The 16832-nt window shown below is 40.7% G+C and overlaps 1 protein-coding gene across 2 annotated transcripts in view; it reads right to left on the bottom strand.

Annotated features, from left to right (window-relative positions):
- Positions 1–16832, bottom strand: part of ADCY7 (adenylate cyclase 7) — a 145279-nt gene that overhangs the window by 103431 nt on the left and 25016 nt on the right. The gene's annotated exons all lie outside the window — the stretch shown is intronic.

The following is a 16832-nucleotide window of genomic DNA, read 5'->3' as shown; positions in this document are numbered from 1 at the left end:
ATGGATCAGAGGGACTGGGTTTGGAAATTGACATCTATTTAAAAAATTGTCACTGTGTGTTTATAGACAATTTTCTCTCTATTTCTACATGTATTAACCTAGGTTACTAACACATTAACTTTTCTACCCTTGTCATTATTTTTATCTAATGCAATTGGGCTGGGAATCCTTCTGGACTGTGATGTTTTGTTTCTCTTTTTTGTACAGAAGATTGGGGATATTACATAGATATTTGTGTGTACGGCTGGTTATAGCAAAAACTGATAACTGGTAATGAAAACTATGCTTTCTTCTCTCTACTGTTACTCCCACTAATTAAGTGCTTGTATCCCATAGGAGGTATGTATCATACCAGGTCTTCTGAGGTTAAAAAAACTGGAGGAGGGGAAGGAGATGGCCCCTAAAAACTCCTCTCATAAATCCACTGGTTTGGATAAAATGCGGAAGGCCTCGCCAGTTAAATCGCAGAATATAGGTAAAGAATCATCTGTCTAGAAAATCTGCCTTACAGGTAGAGGATACACCGCAGAAACAGCATACAATGTTAGCAGAAATCTTAGCGGCAGTACAGGAGAGAAAGTCTACAGTGGACACACTGAATTCTCAAATGGATGGGGTTCGCTCAGATATTGCATCAATCAGAGATGAAGTGAGCAAATTAAAAGACAGATACAAGGATACAGAAAAAAATATGAGACTCTGGAGAAAGAGGTTAAGCATATAAAAACTGAGTTAAGGGAAATTAAAAAGGAAAATACCCAGCTAAAAGAAAAATTAAATGATATGGAAAATCGTTCTAGAAGAGCTAAAATTAGGATTGTGGGCTTCCCAGAAGGAAAGGAAGCTGGAGATATTCCTAGTAAAATCCAGGAGCGGTTGATTGCGATATGCAGAGATTTTCTCCCCCTTTTTTAAAATAAAATGGGCACATAAAAAACCCCTCCAGGATCACATTCAAGAGCCATACTGGCAAAATTGTTTAGCACGCAGGACAGAGATGTTATGCTGAGAAGTTGCAGAGATAAAGCTCCCATTATGTATAACGGGTCTCGGGTTTCCAGTTTTCCAGACTTTACTAGAGAGACCCAAAAAATTAGAACAAGTTTCTGGGAGGTGAAAAAAACATTTAAGGGAAGCTAATATTCTCTACTCAACTATTTTTCCAACCAGACTTAGGATTATTTAGAAGGAGAAAAACTTTTTCTTTGATATTCCTGAAGAAGCCTCAGTTTGGTTGGAGGGAAAAAGAATTAAATAATGAGGTATATAAATAAGAGCCAGTTAAAAACCAAAAATGATTGAGTATATAAAGTTGGGTTTGGAGCCATGGAAGTAAGGCTGCTTGGGTCAAATATGTTAAAAGATCTTACAAGGAGAGGGGAAATAGCCGAGGGGGGAAGGTGTAGAGAGCTGAAGGGGCCTACGCATGAATGGAAGGGGTATGCCAAAGGTGAGGGGAGGGGCCTCCACTGGGAAGTTTGGGGGGGGAGGGGGGTTTCTGTGTTTTCTTTTTCTGGGTAAAAAAAAAAACCTGTATAATAGCAACAAGAATTGTTTCTTGGAATGTTAGGGGTTTCATTTGATAAAAAGACACTTTCCAGCGATTGTCTGTTTGTTGGAGTCCCACACAGCAAAAGAAACCCTGGGTAGAATCAGAAGACAATGGTGTGGAGAAGAACACCACTCCTGTGACAGTATTTACTTCAGAGGAATTTGAGTTTTGATCCATGGTGCAGTAAACTACTCTCCAATCAGCCATATTGTAGATCAAGATGGACGATTCGCATTTTTATTCGGCAGACTTGATGGCGAACTTGTTGTGTTGGCCTTTGTATATAATCCTCCTCCCTTTACCCCATCTATTATTAGGCAACTACTGACATTGGGAAAATGGCCTATGAACCAATAGTTCTGTCTGATCATGCACCGCTAGTTCTAACCATAGGTGTAAGAGAAAAAGTTATAAGACCATTTAGATTTAACCTGCATTGGTTAGTTATTCTAGAGCCAGTGTTGAATATGAAAAAAAGAGATTGAATCCTTTTGGTCAGTGAATAAGGGTTCATCTAATCTTTTGGTAGTCTGGGACTCCCTGAAGGGTCATATTAGGGGAATCCTGCATAAAACTATACAAACTGAAAAATTCAGGCACTCTGGAATTCAGGAAGATCATCCTAAAGCAGAGTTAGCAGCCGCTGAGCTCAGCCCAAGTTGAATCAATCTGTGGAAGCAAGGATACAAGTAGTGGAGGCACAAAAAAGGCACAGGGAGTTTTGGGACACTAAAATCCAGCATAAGACCTTTTTTCAGGGAAATAGCTCATTTGTAGAAGGGGAAAGGTTGGGGGAAAATCTGGCCAATGAGATACAAAATCCACAAAAAAATAGTTATATTTCAATAATTAGGGGTCAAGATGGCCAAGTTAAAAAGGAGCAAGCACAGATTGAACAACAATTTGCCAGCTTTTATGAAAAAAATTATACATTGAGTAAACAGTCGGATTCAGACTTACGGTCATATCTTTTAAAAATCTTTTCTAAATTAAAGGCAGATCAGATTAAGTAGTTGGATAGCTCTATTTTGATGTAAAAGCTAAAAGAGGCGGTGCTATTGTGCATAAGGGACACTACTCCTGGTCTGGATGGTTTACCATTTGCCTTTTACTTAGATGTAATTCTTCCCCTCTAATGGAAACGTTAAAGGAAATCTTTGTATTAGTTAGTGTCTGAGATTCCATGGCGTTGGCTAATATTATTCTTATCTTAAAGAAGGACAAATACCATTTGGATATGGGCTCTTATAGGCCTACAACTCTTTTAAATATGGATTATAAAAATATTCACTAAATTACTGGCTTACCTGCTACAAAAAGTAACATTGGATATAATGTACATGTAGATCAAAATGGTTTTATGCCGGGAAGAAAATGATTGTATGCATTGTTTATTTGTGGCGATGGAAATGGGGAAGGGTGAGCTCCGCTCCATCCTGTCATTAGACGCTATTAAGGCGTTTGATAGGGTGGAATGGAGTTTTCTCTGGGAGACCTTGAAGAGCTTTGGCCCTCGGCTTATACACTGGATACAATGTCTATATAGCGCCCCTAAGGCAAGAGTCATAGTAAATGGTCGTGCCTCTGCTCAGTTTGACCTTTTTGGGGGGACAAGACAGGGTTGTCCGCTGTCTCCATCGCTCTTCGCGCTGTTTATTGAACCTCTGGCTATACTGATATGAGAGGATAATAGAATTAAAGGGGATGTGGAAGAATTGGAGATAAAATTTGTCTCTACGCAGATTATTTCATTCTTTAGGACAAACATATGGAAAACTCCGGCACACCCACTTCTCTGGTGTCAATATATTGTCCACACTCCAGGTAACGGCAGGTGTTCTATAATCCGTCCTCAGTCGACGGACCAACAACAGCAGGAAAGTAACAAAGAATCTGCCACTCCAACCCACACTGGGAAATGGACATATGGCAAAAAGTCTTCTTTATTGTGTAAAATCCATGAAGACAGATAAGATGGTACAACAGATCTGTAGGTGAAAACATGGAGCTTATGACCACAAGGACTAGGACTGGAAAGGAAGCCTGGAAAAGGTGGAGATTATATGCTTTTTTTCTTCCCTCCACTTTGGAGGGATGCGGGTGACAGTGGGTTGGAACACATAAACACATAAATGGTTAATTATATATATGGGGTGGGAGGTCTCTAACCTATAAGAGGGCAATAAAACATAAATCTTATGTAATGCTCTTATTTGCATTTCCTTGGTCATATTATATGCTTAAGGGTATGTTAAGATTGTGATGTCCACACTGTGATTATAATATGGGTTAGAATATGTCTGTTAATAATTTAATGTTTGGATGGAATTTTGTAAAAAAAAAAAAAAAAAAAAAAGGTTTAAACCTCCTGATGTAAAGGGCATAATAATCACAATGCCTGGTGGTGTCAGTGTGATTGTTAACCCCTTTGTGACCGGCCCTATTTTGGGGTATTCAGGAAATGTGAATGTCTGATACAAAAATCCATAATGCTATAAATAAGTGAACACACCAAAACTCCTCGTCATTAATCCCAAAATGGAGCTTAAATAGTTTTCTTTTATGATTCACAAAATTATATGGGCTTCTAAAGTAGACAAAGTAGGCAAAGTCCTTGGAAACTACAAGTCCCATGATCTGCTCTTTTACCATAGTAATGATGTGTGTAACTGACATCACTGCACATTGCACATAACCCACCGAGATAGTGGAGGCACTGCAACTAAACTACTACAGCCACAGTTACATTAGCCTATATTGTAACGACCCATTTGAATATTAATTACCATATATACTCAGGCCTGCCAACCCCTTGTAGTATGTAGCCTGCCAGTCCCCTGTAGTATATAAAAGATTTTGCGCCATCTTTGCCCGTATATACGGCCATGCTGCACTGCCCCCAAGGCCCCGGCGGGTATACATTTGTGTGAACGGAGCCTTAGTCAGACTATTAGTCACCTCTGTCATCAAACAAACAATTAAAGCCATTACTAAGGCGCACTTTACAGCCTGTGGCCCACAGTTACTAATAGTACGTGCAGTTTGTCTTACTATCGTGCAGCAGACGACACATTCATGAAGACCAGAGCAAAGTATTCCTGAATGTGGTGTGCACTGCACGCACCCGGTGTGCAGGAACTGTGTGTACCAGATTTTTTCAAATGCACTGAGTTCAAGGGGCGTGCGCCACATTTCTGTTGGACTTGCCAACATAAATATGACAGCCAGTACGAGTAAACACCGGAATGCTCCCTTCTGTGCTGTGGACTGTGTTGTGGCACAATACTTGCAAAGACACTTTAGAAATACATGTACAATCAGTTTGCACATGTATTTATGTGCAGTCTATGCCAGCATACTTGTGAGTACTGGTGCAGACTGCTTAGTAATGTGCTCCTGTTTGTTTACAATCTACACCGAATTTCTAAACCCCTGCAGGACGCAGCCAGTTTATAGCTTGAGGCTCAGACCCATTTTTTGTAATCTGACATGCACCACTTTACATGGTTATAACTTTTGAGCCCTGTTACTTCACATAGCATTATTGTTTTTTTAGTCACATGTTGTACTTCATTTTAGTGATAAATTTTGGCTAAGTTTTGCATTTATTTATAAAAACTGATACATTTTTTTTAAATTTGCCAAAATATCTCGTTTTCAGGCAGATAGTTTTATCACCTAAATTAGTTGCGGTTTAACATTTCCCATATGTCTGCTTTACATCTGCATTATTTTTGTCATGTCGGGATAATTTATTTTGATGTCACATGCCTTACAAATTTTCTACATTTTCAAGAACAAGAAATTTTCATAACTTTTTTGCAATAATTACTGTTTTTAATGAAATTTTAAAAACTATTTAAAATATAATATTAGAAACCCCCTATATATCAACTCAAATCAAAAACTGCACCCCTCAAACTATCAGAAACAGCTTTTAAGAAGATTGTTAGCCCCTTGAGATCTTCAATGTAATTAATCAAAATAGAGGTGAAATTTAGTATGGTCTGATTTTGTTGGTTATATTTAGCCCTAACACTTCCAAAAGATAAAAAGAGAGAAAACCCATCTTAAAATTTGTTATGCAATCTCTCCTGAGTACAAAGACCCCCCCCCCTTCCCAATGCGGCCGTTCCTTGTTTTATGAGCTCACAGCGAGATACAGAAGCCGTTTTTTTCGTTATTGGGGCCAAGTGAAAGCATTTTTTTTTTGCTGGATGAGATGCTTTTTCTAGCATTACCATTTAGGGGTTACTATGCCCTATTGTTGAAAATGTATTAACTTTTTTTTTAGGGTAGTTGTAGAAAAGCATCAATTCTGTACTGGATTTTTTACTCTCTCTGGTGTTTACCATATAGCCGAGTAAACATGTTATCTTTATTCAAATGGTTCAATACAATTACAGGGATACCATACTTTGATATTTTTTCTTACGTTTTACTAAATTTGCAAAATAAAACCTAACATGGGGTATCTATCATCATCATCATTTATCATCATGATATCATTTTTGCATCGATATCTTCCAAGTGGCATAACATTTTTATTTTTTTGGCTTCGGTGCTGGTTGATGATTTGTGTGACATGTTGTATTTTGTACATATGTTTTTCTGATCACTTTTTATTGCATTTTTTTGGGATGAATTTGGGATGGTGTTCGTCAAACAGGTTCAATAATAATCTTCTTTAATTTTATGGGCCGTTACAGACATTGAGATGCTATATGTGGGGTTTGTGTATTGATGTTGACTTTTTTTCAAATTTTTTCTTCAAATTCCTACCCAAACTTACAAATCCTAATTACACTTTAGGGCCAAGGCAAAAATGAATATACTTGTGGTAAACCTCTTCATGATGCCTCAAGGAAGGACCATAAGCAAAGGGGGAATTTGAATTGCTCCGTTTTTGCCAAAAGAACAAAGAAGGTAGGAGTCAAACAAAGGAATATTATTTATTTCCTAATAACATGGACATAACCCATAGCTATAATCCCCTGCTAACATGACAGGGTCCTACATCTCTTGCAAACTCAGGACTGCATCTCTCTGGGAACCCCACTGGATCACATTACAACCCCAAGAGGCTGTCTAGTTGACCTATAGCTGATTAACTTTTAGTATTCATTAGTATGGCTATTCGCTTTTATCATTTTTATTTTTAACAGTTTATGAATGTTTTAGTTTCTGAATTTTCAGTGCCTCCATGTGAGTTCATTTCGAACTCATTTCAATGATTACATTATAACAAAGTCCATGAGCATTCTTCAAATACAAAATTATTGTGAGAAATTAATAATAATTTTACATTACTATTTGGGATGTCCGCTGCCAGATCCATCCTTTGTTCAGTAAGCCCTCCTCATTCTGCACACATCAGCTCACATTGACAGCTTACATAATTGATTTAAATCTGTGGTTTCTGGAGACAATGACAAGTTTACCCAGTGTTCAGACTGAAGAACATTCCAACTCCAGTACAAGTAAAAGATGAGGGACTGACTTGTTTGCTCTGAACACACCTACATATATCAACATGTCATTTTGATCATGGGCACAATAACAGTTGAAATATGAAACAAGCCACTCGTTTAGTATTCCTATTTAAATAAGGCCCCATGCACACAGTAGAACCTGATATCTATAGGGTCCCGTGCACATACAATATTAAAGGTTACAGGAACAAATGTGCATTAAACCTGTGGTGGAAGTGGTGTAGAGGCTGCAGCTGACCTGTGCTGTATACTCTGTGTAAATTAGCAGTGGGTATAACATGAGCAGTGCAGAATACAGTTTCTTCCTGAATTCTCCCAGCAGACTGCTTTTGGGGAAAAGGATGATGGAACTATAGCTATTTTCTCGGGGAAAAACCCAATAGGCACAGGGCCATAGAAGAGATAACTGGTTTATTCAGGATATCAGATAACAAGCTACTTCCCTCCAGAATACAGCTATATATCCCATATGGGATGAATTAAATCTGATCAGTCATCCTGACATTTTGAGGTCTGTGCGACATTTTGATAATTTTTTATTTCATTTTTTATGTTATGTAAATAGGTGTAAAAGTCGCATTTCGGACATTTGGGCGCTATTTCCCGCCTCGGAGGTCACCGCTGCCCGTAACCGTTTTTATATTTTGATATATCGGGCAATTTGGGACGCGGCGATACCTAATATGTTTGTGATTTTTACTGTTTATTATGTTTTATATCCGTTCTAGGGAAAGAGGGGTGATTTGCACTTAACTTAATTTTGAACTTAATTTTTTTTTTTTTTTTAACTTTTTTTTTCACTATTTTTTAGACCATCTAGGGTACATTAACCCTAGATGGTCAGATCGCTCCTACCATATACTGCAATACTACAGTATTGCAATATATGGCATTTTTGCAGGTCATACATTACAATGAGCCACTGGCTCATTGTAACGAACCTGCATAACCTGTCAAAAGAAGACCCAAGGCTACCATGGTAACCGATCGCCGCCCCCCGATGACGTTCGGGGGCGTGGCGATCGGAAAAAAAATGGCGGCCGGTCGCGTCGCGCTGCATGGAGAGGGCTCACGGGCTGAGCCCTCTCCATAGCCGGTAAGTCTTTGCTGCATATTGCAGCAAAGGCTTACCGGTAACATCCGCTAGCACCGATCGCGGGTGTTTTTACAGCGTGGGCTGCCGGCAGCCTCAAACAGATAGCGGCGCATGGGCGCCGCCATCTTACCTGGGATCGCCGCTCCCCGTGACGTCATCGGGGGGGCGGCGATCCGTCTCCATGGTAGCCTCGGGTCTTCCGAATACCCGAGGCTATTTCGTTTTAACCCCTTCATTACAATGTGCTGATAGCACATTGTAATGAATGAGGAAGAAAATCCCCATATACTGCCATACTGTAGTATGGCAGTATATGATAGGATCGATCAGACAACCTAGGGTTAAAGTACCCTAGGGAGTCTGAAAAATAGTATAAATAAAAATAAAAAGTTAAAAAAAAAAAATTATAATAAAAAAAACCTAAAATTTCAAATCACCCCCCTTTCCCTAGAACTGACATAAATATAAATAAACAGTAAAAATCATAAACACATCAGGTATCGACGCGTCCGAAAATGCCCGATCTATCAAAATATGATAACGGTTTTTCAATGCGTTTAACCCCGTAACGGAAAATAGCGCCCAAAGTCGAAAATGGCACTTTTTTGCCATTTTGAAAAATCTAAAAAAATCTATAAAAAGTGATCAAAAGGTCGTACAGTCCTAAAAATGATATCATTGAAAATATTATCAAATTTCGCAAAAAAGGACACCATGCACAGCTCCGTACACCAAAGTATAAAAAAGTTATTAGCGCCAGAAGTTGGCAAAATCAAAAAAATTATTTTTGTACAGGAGGTTTTAATTTTTGTAAATGTATGAAAACATTATAAAACCTATACAAATTTGGTATCCCCTTAATCGTACCGACCCAAAGAACAAAGTAGACATGCCATTTGGGGCGCTCAGTGAAAGACGTAATATCCAAGCCCACAAGAAAATGGCGCAAATGCGTTTTTTCACCATTTTCATTGCATTTGGAATTTTTTTCCCGCTTCCGAGTACATGGCATGGAATATTTAATACCATCATTATGAAGTGCAATTTGTTACGCAGAAAACAAGCCGTCACACAGCTCTTTACGTGTAAAAATAAAAAAGTTATAGATTTTTGAAGGTGGGGAGTGAAAAATGGACATGAAAAAACAGGAAAGGGCCCGGTCCTTAACCGGTTAAACGCCGCTGGCGACTTTGCCGGCGGCGTTGAGAGGGTTAATATCCGCGGTTATTAGCGGTGGGGGTTTTCTGCAAAATGCAAAAAAACTCACCTTTGTATGAAGAAGACTCAGCCCGTGAGCCCTCTTCATACATCCCTTATATTTCTGCGCCGTAGAGCTACGGCACAGAGCGTTAAGGGGTTAATATGGAATTCCAGCTTATTCAGCCAGTACAGTAGATTCCTTGCGACTGATGTAGCCGTTAGGTTAGACTTTAGACTCCAAATAGATGTCTCCCAGGCTTTCCTTAACAGAGAATCAGATTTTCTGTCCATTGGGTCTCTAAGCTGAGCTGCGTCCTCGAAGGGAAGGTCTGTTTTCCTCACGATTTTAGTAACTTGCACGTCCACCTTAGGGAAGGAATCCCACAACTTAGAATCTTCGGACTCGAAAATCAATCTTTTCCTGAAATTCTTTGATATGAGAATTCTTTTTTCAGGGTCAGGTTCCCTCTGACGTATCCCTTTTAATCCTCCAAACAATTCATCTTCCTTGGACTTCGGTATAACAATATCTTCGATTTCCAAGGTCTGTCTGATGGCTTTCAACAGATTATCTCATTTGTCTATCTGAAACAAATGTCTTGATTCCACAGTATTAGCGAAATCCTGAGGATTTACTAAATCTTCTGTCTCCACTATAGAACAAGATGGTGTCTCCGAATCACTTCCCGCCTCTGATGGTGAGGTTATCGGTTCTAGTCTAGGTTTTTTATAAGGGGGAGCCCTAAACGTAGCTGCTGCTATAGAGGAGACCACTTTCTCTTCTATGAAGCCCTTTAGTTCATCCAAAAAGGATGTTTTCTCCTCTCTCATAAAGTTATCGATACAAACTTTACATATTGGCTTTTTATACGAATCAGGCATAGAGTGATTACACATATTGCATTTTTTGGTTCTGGATTTGTCTGACTTCTCGGGTCTTTCAGGTCTGTTAGCCTTATCCCCCTTCTCCTGTTTGCCTTTCCCCCTAGACCCCAGGTCTTTGTCCTAAAAAGAAAATACAGGAGACTAAGTAGCCCACTGGCAATGAAATACACAGTGATAAGATAGCCCCTGCATATCAACCCCACTTACAGAGACTGGAGGGTGCAGGAAAATCGGGTTAACTTCATCAGCCATGAGAGACTAAAGAAGGTTTGCAGCAAATACCGGAGGCGTCGACACCAGAGTAACTAGACCTCAGATCATATTGATCTACCTGCTTAAATACCTTAACGGGGAGCCCATCCCCCTGAGAAGTGGCTGCGGTCGCGTTCACTTCCGGCTCCCAGTAATGCTTTCCGCCATACGTGCTCCACTTCCGGTCGTGGGCGGAAGTCGTCATCGGACCTTGTACTGCCGTGAAATACAGTTCTCTTCGGCCACGCGCGCGTGCAATCCATCGTGGCGGGCAGGCGCACTGACGCCAGGACGGCTGCAAGGAGGACCGGGGGCTGCCAGGATTTCACCCGTCAGTGCCCCCCCCCCCCCCCCCGGAGGAGAGAAGGCACCTCTCTATGAACTGCCTCGGTAGGGACAGGAAGAACACTGGTGGGAGGATGCGGGGAGGGGATTTTAACCCTCTCTTCTTCCTGTCCCTACAAGGGGCATCCTCCAGGTGGGCCGTCTTGGGGGACGAAGTGGAAAACAGTCTGAAAATCACCTGGATATGTTAAAGCTTTCCGAAGTTATAACCAATTATCGTGAGACGTGTCAGATTTGAAAAATCAGCTCTGGTCATTAAGCTGAAAACTAGTGTCAGTGATAAGCGGTTAAGGTAAAAATAGTATGATTATTCAAATTTATTAACTCTTTTACTGCAACCAAACAGAAATTAAACAGATGTTTTGCCAATTGTCTTTAATGGAAACTTTTACGCAGTCCACCAAACAGTATAATAGAAATGATACAATTATTCTATAGGTTAGTGCAATTAAGAAGATATCAAATATGCAAAGGTTTTCTTATGTTTTACTACTTTATAAAAATAAAAACTTTGTAAGAAAAAGCGAATTAGGGATTATTTATTGCAGGAAAAGGTAACAGATTGGTATTATGATAGGGTACATCTGACCTTTTGAGCGCTTTTCAAATTGCTAATTTGAATAAGTTTTTAATTTCTATTTTTTAATACTCTTCACAATACGGGTATAATAATACCTGCTTGGCCAAGGTTTCTAAGGACACGACAATATACTTTTTTTTGGGGGGGGGGGGGGATGGGTAATGGGAGATTTATTTTAAAACCTTACTTAACTTTTTTACCCCATTAGGGGACATACACTAGGGATACCTTGATTCCTTATACAGTATTGCAGTACTTCAGTATTTTACTGACATTTTGCGTATTAGACACAGTCTTAGACAGGAGTGAGAAACAGGAAGTGGTGTATTCATGCAGAGGCAACATGGTGAAAACAGGGAAAGGCTGAAACTCTCATAGGAACCTGAGTGTAGTTGAGCCCCACACCTTGTTGAAATCTAACAAAATTGGTGACAAACGCTTGTGCAGCAAAAATTGTTTGTGCTGCTATCGTTTTTAAGATATAAATAAAAGTTTCCAGAGGTCATCAGAGGTCAAGCCGCCCTCACATTACCCAAATCAAACAAAACTGGTGCCAATCAATTCTGCTACATTTGTGCTGGTCTGTGCAACAAAAATTGTGTTTGTGCCGCTATGGTTTTTTATGTATTGATATTTTTTTCCAGAGGTCATCAGAGTCCAAATTACAATGTGTTTGCTAGCTCCCCCTGGTGATCAAACCAGAGAAGTGTCAATAGGTTTGTTTTTTTAACAGTTCACCCGAAACACCTTAACTTATGTAAACACCTAAACATACCTTAAAAACGATGGCGGCACAAACAAAAATTTTGGCTGCACAAACATTTGACACAACTTTTGTTTGATTCAGTTAATGGGGGGGGGGCTGTCTGACCTTTTGAACTTTACAATTTCGTTAAATTCTTCAAAATGAAAGCAGCACAAACCAGCACAAATGTAGCAGAGTTGATTGGCACCAGTTTTGTTTGATTTGGGTAATGTGGAGGGCTGGTTGACCTCTAATCACCACTGAAAACTTTTATTAAATATCTTAAAAAACGATAGCAGCACAAATGAAAATTTCTGCCAAACCAACGTAGCACACACGTTTGACACTAATTTTGTTAGATTTGAATAAGGTGTTTGGGGCAACTTCACTCAGGTCTCAAAGGAGGCAAAAGGTACAGGTACATATACACCCAGACATGTCTAAAGGAACAGATTTATTGAAAAGTGGCCAACCTCTTTAATAAAAACAAGTAACCTGTTGTTATCCAACTAAATTTTCAAAAACATTTTAGTGTTGTTACTACCTGTAGTGATGCTACCAATTGTTTTTACTAGGAGTTTTATACCCTTTCACCCGGTCACCTGATCACCAATGTCATTCTAATGTATATTGCTGGAGGCAAGCTGTATGACCTTGCAGAACCATGCAAGATTAACCCCTACGCGCACCTTAATGTTATAGTGTGTCCCTTGGGTAGATACTTCCCGCACCGGGACGTGCTATAACGTCCCACTTCTGGCACTGGCTCACGAACAGAACCAGCACCAGAAACAGCAGCTGTCAGCTGTCTAGTAGAGCTGACACCGCTCTCCAACACCCGCGATTGGAGCCGGCTCCGATCTGCATAAGTTATGCATATAAAAAGAAGGTGATGATAAAATGAACAAGATTTTCTCCAAATTAGTCTTTATTCAGTAAAATTTAATAAAATACACAAACCTCCCACATATTTGGTATTGCTGTGTCCGTGACAATCTGCATAATAAAACAGAATTTTTCAATTTATACCCTTTAAAAAATGCTCTAAAAAGTGATAAAAAAAAGTTACACACTCTAAAATAAGACCACTAAAAAGAACAATGCTTCTTGCAAAAAATAAGCCCTTAACCAGATTTGTCAGCCGAAAAATAAAAAAAAGTTATGCATATGAAAGTCGGTGATGCTTAAATTAACATTTTCGCCAAATTACTTTTTATTCAGTAAAAATGGGAACAAAAAATTTTAAAAAACTATATAAATGAGGTCTTTTCGTAATCGTGGAGACCCATAGAATAAAAATAATATACTATTTTTATGGTATGGTAAACGGCCCCCAAAAAAAAAAATGTTCCTAAAAATTGATGATTTTCATTTCCTCCACCAACAAAGAGTTAATAAAATCTCACCAATTAGCTATAGATGCCCCAAAATTATGTACCAGAAAAGAGAATCTCATGTGGCAAAAAAATAAGCCCCTATAGGTCCTCAATAAAAAAACTAAAAACAATTATAGTCTGTACAAAGTGACATAGCAAATCTTATCTGGATGGCGCCTCCTTCCATTCTTTGCCGGGCCGTGCGCCCACACAGCAGGTTACTAACACATATAGCAGCGATGATGAACCTATGGCACGCGCTCCGATACTGCTAAAAGCCATGACAGAGCAGGGCGCTGACGCTGCCTGCTCTGTCTGATCACTACAGCGCACAGGACAGTAAGCGTCCCAGTGCTGGCAGCGTAATGATGTCATTACGCTGCCAGCGCTGGGCACCTTACTCTGTGTGCAGAACAGAAGAAGCCGGAGGAACGCGGAGTCTGAGGTAAGTTTTTTTTTTTTTATTCGGGGCATAATACACCAGCAGTAGGGATGATTTCCTGCTCGCTCCCGCCCCTCCCCTAAACTCCGCCCGCAAGCCGCAAAACTACCAGCACAAACTGCGCCTGCAACCACAAGCCCTCCCCCCGCCCGGACCCCAGCCTGCTATCGCAAACCCACTATTGCCAACCACCATGCCCGCTACCACAAACCCCACCACGGCCCAAACCTCGCCCGCTACCGCAACCGACTCCGAACGCTACCAAACGCCCCCCCCGCCCGGACTCCGCCCGCTAGACACCCCCCCCCCCGGCCGGACTCCGCCCACTACTGCAATTCGCCGTCCTAACTCCGCCCGCTATCGCTACCCCACCCCCACACCAACTCCGGTCACTGCACCCCCCCATCACCCCCTCCCCTGGAACTCATGCCTCATAAACCCACTGCCCAGATCTCCATATGCCGCATTACCCCCCCCCACCCGCAGCCCTAACTCTGGCCACCCGCCCTCTGCCCATCTACCCAACCGACCCCTCCCCCCCCGCCCTCTGGAACACCAGACACCTGAACTTTTGCACCTTAGACAACCAAATAGCAAGTAATATATGTATTTCTATGTTTGTATATACATATTATATATTTATATGTGCATTTATATATAGCGGTGTAAGGGCTTATTTTTTGCGTTATTTATTATTCCATGTCGTGTACTAGGAAGCTGGAAAAAAATGGTGAAGATGGCGGGAAAAAAAAATTGGAATGCTGTCTTGTGGGATTAGATTTTAATACTTTCGCTGTGCGCTCCAAATCATTTGTCTCCTTTATTTTTTGGTTCGATGCAATCGCAGTGATACCAGTTTTGTAGGTTTTATTGTGTTTTAAAACTTTATCAATAATTACAACAAACTTCTTAAAAGTGGTTTTTCATACGTTGAGGGGTGTAGTTTCCATAATGGGGTCATTTACAATTCTAGCTATTATTTAGGCCTCTCACAGTCAATTAAAAGTTGAGCAGGTCCATCTAAATATGGGTAATTTGCATAAAAGACAACGTTTTTAGATACTCAATTATAAGCCGACGCCCCTAATTTTACCACAAAAACTGGGAAAACCTATTGACTCGAGTAAAAGCCAAAGGTGGGAAATGCATTGGTCACGGCCTCCCCCCAGTATATAGCTAGTCAGCACCCTGCCCCCCCCCCGTATATAGCCAGCCAGCCCCCTGCCCTGAATATATATTTCATGCCAGCCCCCAGTATATAGCCTGCCAACTAGCTCCAGTACATAGCTAGCTAGCCCTCAGAATATAGCGAGTCCCAGTATATAGCCAGCCAACCCCCAGTATATAGTCAGCCCCGAGTATAGAGCTGGTAAGCCCCAAGTGCTGCACAGACTAGGACGTCAGGCACTTCCTGACATTATAGCCTGTGAGTCGCTTGCACACGCGGACCTGGTGGTGCGGCGAGATTTGATCAAGATGAAGACCTGCAGGGGGGCGTCGGAAAGGTTAGTACATATCTTATTTTTTTTATACACCCGAGTATAAGCCAAGTTGTGCCTTTTCAGCACAAGAATTGTGCTGAAAAACTCGGCTCATACTCAGACAGAAAGTAAGCTACTATCAGGAATACCTCAGTTAGTGTATTCCATATGGTAGGTTTCATTTAAAGCTGTGGCAATTCTGAACATATAGCACAGAAGCATTTTTGCAGTAGTCGTACCACGGTCTATTAAACCTTCAGTGTTATAACTAGATATATTACCTAGCAAAGTTAAATGGTAAACATTACGGAAAGTATCATGGCAACAATTTCCAGTTCAAACATAGATATAACCAGGAATCACCTGAATAAAAATATAACAACTTGCAAGGGATAAAAGAAGAAATTCAAGGACCTAAAATCTTCCTTCAAGGGCAAAGTGAAGAAAACTAGGCGCAGGAACATTGTTTTTGGTTTTTTAAACTAATAGCAAAAATTAATTTTTTATGGACTCCCGTACACAGCAGGTTTCCACAGAATGTAGCCTAATAAGGACCATACAAACAGCGCCAGCAAATTACCTCTAGTCATAGTGGCAGCAGAATGTCCGCATAAACAAAAGTGGAAAGCCAGGGTTCCAGAAAAAACTTCATAAGCCATTATTAATTTCTGGCCACTTGCAATCATTGTGAATTAAATTTCTCAATGTATAGATAATTTTATAGCGAACAGCAAAATCATTGTTGCAGTGAAATGGAAAGTGAGGGGGCAGCTAGTTGGGTAACATGTAGAAGGCAGTATAGAGGGAAGAGTTGCAGGGAGTCTAGTCCTGATCTGGTGCACCCTAATAAGTTTGCCAAGCTGGCGGATGAGGGGGATATCAGCTCAGGGGTAGCCATGCTGCAGCAGGACACGGCCTCTAGTAACCAGGAGACTGTCTGTTCCAGTAAGAAGGGAAATGGAAGCACAGGCAGGGTCAGACAGGAGCTGGTAATTGGAGATTTTATTGATAGGGGAACAGATAGGACAATCTGTCACACAGACCGTGCGAATTTGGCATGTTGCAGATTGGGTTGAGCGACTATTGGTAGATGCTGGTGAGGATCCAGCAGTCATGCTCCGCGTTGGCACCAATGACACCAATGGTGGAAGGTCCTTAAAAATTATTTCAGGGACCTAGGCCATGAGTTCAGGCAAGGACCTCAAAGGTAGTTTTTTCTCAAATACTGCTTGTATCACATGCCACACCAGAAAGGTAGCAGGATATTAGGAAGGTAAACAAGTGGCTCAAATGTTGTTGTGGTAAGGAGGGGTTTGGGTTAATGGAGAAGTGGGCTGACTTTGCTGTTGGCTACAGGCTTTACAGCAGGGATGGGCTGCATCTAAA

This window comes from Engystomops pustulosus, chromosome 7, assembly GCF_040894005.1.
Source record: "Engystomops pustulosus chromosome 7, aEngPut4.maternal, whole genome shotgun sequence".
NCBI classification, from domain to species: domain Eukaryota; kingdom Metazoa; phylum Chordata; class Amphibia; order Anura; family Leptodactylidae; genus Engystomops; species Engystomops pustulosus.
Note: the sequence above shows the minus strand (reverse complement) of the source record. Positions and strands in the feature narration are given on the sequence as shown.